Raw genomic sequence first — 5,738 nt, 5'->3', positions numbered from 1 at the left:
AGAAGAGAGCGTCAGATCTCATTACAGGTGGTTGTGAGCCACCATGTGGTTGCTGGGATTTGAACTCACGATCTTTGGAAGAGCAATAGGTGCTCTTACCTGCTGTGCCACCTCACCAGCCCGTTTTTGTTTTTGTTTTTTTTTTTTTATTATTCTCATTACTGATGGTTGTAAGCCACCATGTGGTTACTGGGATTTGAACTCATGACCTCTGGAAGAGCAGTCAGTGCTTTTAACCGCTGAGCCATCACCAGCCCAACGAACCACTTCTTGCTTAGATTTACAGCCCACTGTGTGTGATGGAACCCATACCTGATACTGCAAAAGTAGTCAGGACCCTGAGACTAGATAGGCCGTGGGGCTAGGGGAAAACTTACTATTATTACTCTGATAAAAGAACATAGCATGTGTTCCTTTGACATACCGCTAGACCTATAGACTGGTGAATCACTCAGCCCTCATCAGAGATGCTTCTCTTTGCAGTAGATGGGAATTGACACAGAGACCCACCACTAGACAATGTGCGAAGACATTGGAGCCGGCAACCCTAAATGAGATGTCAAACTCCTCCCCTCAAGGCTCAGGGGTCTATGAAGGAAAGGAGACCAGATGATTAAAAGAGCCAGAGGTGGTGGCTGCCTCCACGGAGCATCTTCGAGACACAGCAGGGCTGATGCCCATAGGAGTGAGCGCACAGAGACTGACAGCACACACAAGACCTGCACAGGTTCAAACCAGACAAAGCCTCAGCTCTGAGAAGGTGGCAGGGTGAATACAAAGTTCCATTCTTAACGGAGAAGCTAGGATAGCTGCTGGGAAAGGAGTCAATATTTTCCAATGGAGACTCCTTCAGTTTATCTGCCATACTCCAGGGCAGGTCCCTCCCCCTTTTTTCTCCCAAGCATTTTGTTTTGTTTTGTTTTGTTTTTTGTTTGTTTTTTGTTTTTTGTTTTTGAGACAGGGTTTTGAGACAGAGTGTGTAGCCTTGGCTGTCCTGGAACTCACTCTGTAGACCAGGCTGGCCTTGAACTCAGAAGTCCGCCTGTCTCTGCCTCCCAAGTGATACATATGCCCACCACCACCCGGCCTGTTTTTTTTGTTTGTTTGTTTGTTTGTTGTTGTTTGCTTTGGGGGACATTAGAGAGAAACAGAGAACGTAAATTTTGGTGTGTAGGAAATGGGAAAAATCTGTAAGGAGCTGGGGGAAAGAGAAGGACTATAATCAAAATACATTATATAAAACATTTTAATAAAACATTAAAAATATACATTTATATATATCACTATATAAATACACGTGTCATTTATTAGTTATCAGTTTATACGTCAATAAAGTTGTCATAATAAGTTTGTTTATTTGTTTTTTGAGGCAGGGTCTGGCTATTTAGCGTTAGCTGGCCTGGTCACTGTATAGACCAGGCTGGCTTCAGACTCACAGGGGTCTGCCTGCCTCTGCCTCTTAAGAGTTGAGATTAAAGTCCATGTACCTCCAAGCCTGTCTCAATAGTTTCTAAAAACTCCTTGATGACAGCTAGAGCTACATACCTCATACAAAACAAAACAAAACAAGACAAAACCAAAACAAACTTTAGTACTAGCCAGTACTAAAGTACATGTGTAACCTCAACACCCGGCAAGGTGCACTAAGAGGACTGCTATGAGAACAAGGCCAGCACGGTCTGCAGAGTAAAGTCCAGCCTAGCCAGACCTTGTCTCAAAATAATTGATCAATTAAAAAATAAATGGGGAAACTAAGGCCATTGAGATGGCTCAGTGGGTAAAAGAATTTGCCATTAAGCCTGACAGCCTGAGTCAGCCCCCAGAACCCACAGCAAAAGAAAAAAACCATCCTTCAAAAACTGGCCTCTGACCACACATGTGCACTCACACATACATACACAACCACTAGTAACAAATAAAGAAAATGTCTAAACTAACAAAATCAAATCCCCTCAGTGCTGAGGAGAGTGAGTCTAGTGGAGAAAGCTCACTAATGGAAAACCAGGTAGATTCATCAGGCCTGAGCTAGCATCCAAAATCACATGATCATCGCAACAAAACCTAATCGGAAAAAGGCTCTCCTGGGTCCCCTGACTGGGAAAGGAAGACTAGGGGAGAAAACAGTTCAAACATGGGCCTGATTTGCTATCTTAGCGAGAACTGTTTTATGTATCTAACAGTTTTGTTTGCATGTGTGTCTGTGCACTAACATGTGTGCCTGGCCAAAAACTCATGTCTGGTTCCCTGGAATTCGACTTGTGGTTGGTTGTGGTATGCTGTGTGGATGATGAATCGTACCGGGGTCCTCTGTGAGAACAAGTGCTCTTAACTACTGAACCACCTCACTAGCCCCTGAATGCAAAAACTTTAGTAGCACTGGTTGCATGAAACTTTTCTGGCAGGGACCTGAACACGTGGCTACTCACCCACATAGGGCACTGGCAACAGATCAAAGTAACGGTCCCACAAAGTCCAACTCACTGAGCCAATGAGTTCACTGGAATACTTTGCAGGAATATGCGTAAGGGGTTAAGTACAGGAACTTGAAGGAACTTGACCTGTACTTAAAGCCTACCCCAGCATGGGTCAGGCTTCATGAGAACTTCGTCCCTGCATCTGTCTGCACAATGTGTAGGCAGCTGGTGGATCAGACTGTCCTCTGAACTCTACTGTGATGGGAGCCGGCCTTCTCTTCCTAGCTTTTGTTTACGCTTCTATAACCTTAGGGAGGGGCCTTGTGAAGCTTGTGAGCTTGCTTCAGCATTCTCAAACTTCGGAGGCTTGTTGACTTTCTTGAGTCTGGGACCTCCTTCCTCCCTCCAGGAAGGAGCGTCCCAGCTGGAGGAAATTGCCGCACCATGGTATCCAAAGGTTTCTAGACAAAATGTAATCGAATGGTTTTGACATCTGATTCTTTGAGAATCAGTCTCATTTAGGACACTGCGGTCTCCATTTGCCTATGCTTCCCCTCTCAAACTATACTAATGTTAGCAAGAAGCTAGGAGAGTGCTCAGGCTGGGGATGGGGACCTGGCAGAAAATACCCTATGCTATTCTGACCTGGCTCCATTTCTCCTGTGAGTCAGGAGAGGTAGAAGGAAGCTCCCTGGGAAAAACTGTACATGACAGGGAGACCAACTTCTTTTCTTCTGAGTGGGACTTTTCCAAATGCATGGGGCTGAACATTCGGAAATTCGAGAGAAAAAGACTTATTGAGAACTTCAAGGGAGCCAAGCTGTGGTGGTGCATGCCTTTAGTCCTTTAGTCCCAGCACTGGGGAGGCAGAGGCAGGTTGATTTCTTTGAGTCTGAAGCCAGCCTGGTTTGTAGACTGAGTTCTAGGACAGCCAGAGAAACCCTGTCTTGAAATAGCTCGCTCTGCCAAAAAGTAAAAGAACCTAGAGGATTCCTAGAGGGCCAGGGTGTCTACCTCAGATCTACATCTGTTTCTCTCCCTTTCCTCATTTCTTCCATGCTATGGTCTTGGTCTTTCTCATATTTCTGAGATACTGAACACTGTTCCCAGGTAGCAATCCATTGTTCAACACCCTTTCCAAATGTCAGCTTTTACTATGGTATAGCTTGTATGAGCACGGTCCTGAGCCTTTGGTTGCAGATGTCCCTCCTAGGAGCAAGAGATGAAATTAATACTGTTGTCATTTTGGCTGCTTCTGCTGCAACCCAGGTTTTGTGCATGTTCTGAAAGATCCCTGTCGAAGAGCTACACCATCAGACCCTGCCAACACACCTATATTCTTGGTCTATAAAACAGGGCAATGTTTTGAGCGGTGCCTTATTTCTTTTTGTTGTTGTTGTTTTTGTTCATTTGTTTGTTTTGTTTTTTGAGACAGGGTTTCTCTGTATAGCCTTGGCTGTCCTGGAACTCACTCTGTAGACCAGGCTGGCCTTGAACTCAGAAATTTGCCTGCCTCTGCTTCCCAAGTGCTGGGATTAAAGGTGTGCACCATCACTGCCCGGCTGCCTTATTTCAATCATGCAAAAGAACTTGAGTTTGGATTGTTAGAATCTAATAAAACTTTGGTGCCAAGACTGGTAAAAATTGGCTAGCAACCTTGGCAGAATTTCTCAGCCAGCCATCTGCCTAGGAATGACCTTGTTATCAAGGCCAATACCAAAAGCCACCCCGGATGCAAGACAGCAATGAGACTCTGGGAAACAAGGCCAGTCATTTCATTCTAGGGCCCTCAACTCCACTGTGAAGGAGTTGCCTTTGCTCCTTCCTTTCCACACAATTGAACTTCTGAGGCACTTTGTTTCTTGGGAATTCGGGGTGAGGAAGGCTAAGGAATTCGTAGCAGGCACAGACCTGTGTTCCTGAACACAGAGGGAGATGGAGGAGGGTAGGCGGGGCCAGGAAGAGGTCTGCCAACACAAATGTCCTATGGGGACTTGGCAGTTTTGCCAGGAGGTTGGCAAGGATGTGCCCTTGTCTAGAGAAGGTGCCTGGTGCCCTGCTCAGAGCTGAGGAATCTGGAGTCATGGGAAAGGGCAGGGAAGGCCTAGAATTCAAAAGAACTAGGCTGATGCCTAGGGACTACTGGAATTTCCCCCAGACAGAGGAGGCAAGGGTTGAGAACCTGAAGGGCCCTCAGAGGAAGAGGAGTAGGTGGAGGCGAGTTTACCCTAACTCCACTTAGTTCCTGGTGACCATGCTGGGTAGAAGGGATACTCTGGTGTCTGGGGTCAAAGGTGAGTGGGGAACCAAGGCTTGAGAATTCAGCACACCAAACTCACTGTACCATCTGTCTAAAGGTTGTGGGTATCTGATCAATTCACAGAAGACACATTAGGGTGGCAGGAAGCACTTGTACAGTACAGTACTCCATTCTAGCGACACTCTACGCTACTGGCCATCCCTTCCCTGTCATCACACCAGCATTGGGGTCCAAGCCCTACCTTAGGCTTCTGTTTAATTTTCTCACCTTCTCTAAGGCCTCAGCTGGATGGGATGGTCCGTGTGCTTCTAGAGAGAGCCACATGCTTGTCCTTCTTGTATAACATACCATTGTGTTGTCATTTTTGGCTCAACATCTCCATCTCTCCAACCATCTGCAATCCTGGAACAGGAACTGTTCTTGCTGTTATGGGCCAGGTCAAAGGCTCTCACTGAGGAGACAGATGCTCATATACCCACAAGGATCACTCCAGCAGTGAGTAGACCCTTAGGCACCAGGATCAAGAGAACCTCCTACCTTGCCCCTCCCACCCAGTGGGGACACACTTTGCCACCCTCCTACCCACTCTGCCCTGCCTCCCAGGAAGCTGCCAAGAATGTCCGTTCCAACTGGCAAAGGGATGAGCTTTCCTTCCTGGAAGGATTCTTGGCTGGACAACTAGCCCTTGTTTCTAAGTTGCTGGGGACGTGCGAGGAGGGAGAAGTTGAGTCAGCCTTAGCCTTGTAACTGTTTCCCAAAGTGTGTGTCGTCTACCTCTTATCTCCCACAAGCACATCTGGCAGGGAGCAGATTTCTCCAATCCTGGGTAGAGATAAGGGATTGGTTACTGCCTCTAGCCACATGGCCTTCGGCTCCAACTCATCAACACAAAGCTGTAGTTGACCAGCCCGAAGCAGAACAAACACAGGCCCAGGCCAGGTATGAAGAGGAAGGCCTGTTTAGCACGTGTATGGTCAGTTCCCAGAACCAACACACATCCTTATGGACTCAGGCTGAGAAACACTTCGATCCCCCTTTTAGGCAGGAATGGCCACTGCACAGCC

Source organism: Mastomys coucha, unplaced genomic scaffold (assembly GCF_008632895.1).
Source record: "Mastomys coucha isolate ucsf_1 unplaced genomic scaffold, UCSF_Mcou_1 pScaffold13, whole genome shotgun sequence".
Lineage (NCBI taxonomy): Eukaryota > Metazoa > Chordata > Mammalia > Rodentia > Muridae > Mastomys > Mastomys coucha.
This window is presented reverse-complemented; position numbering follows the sequence as displayed.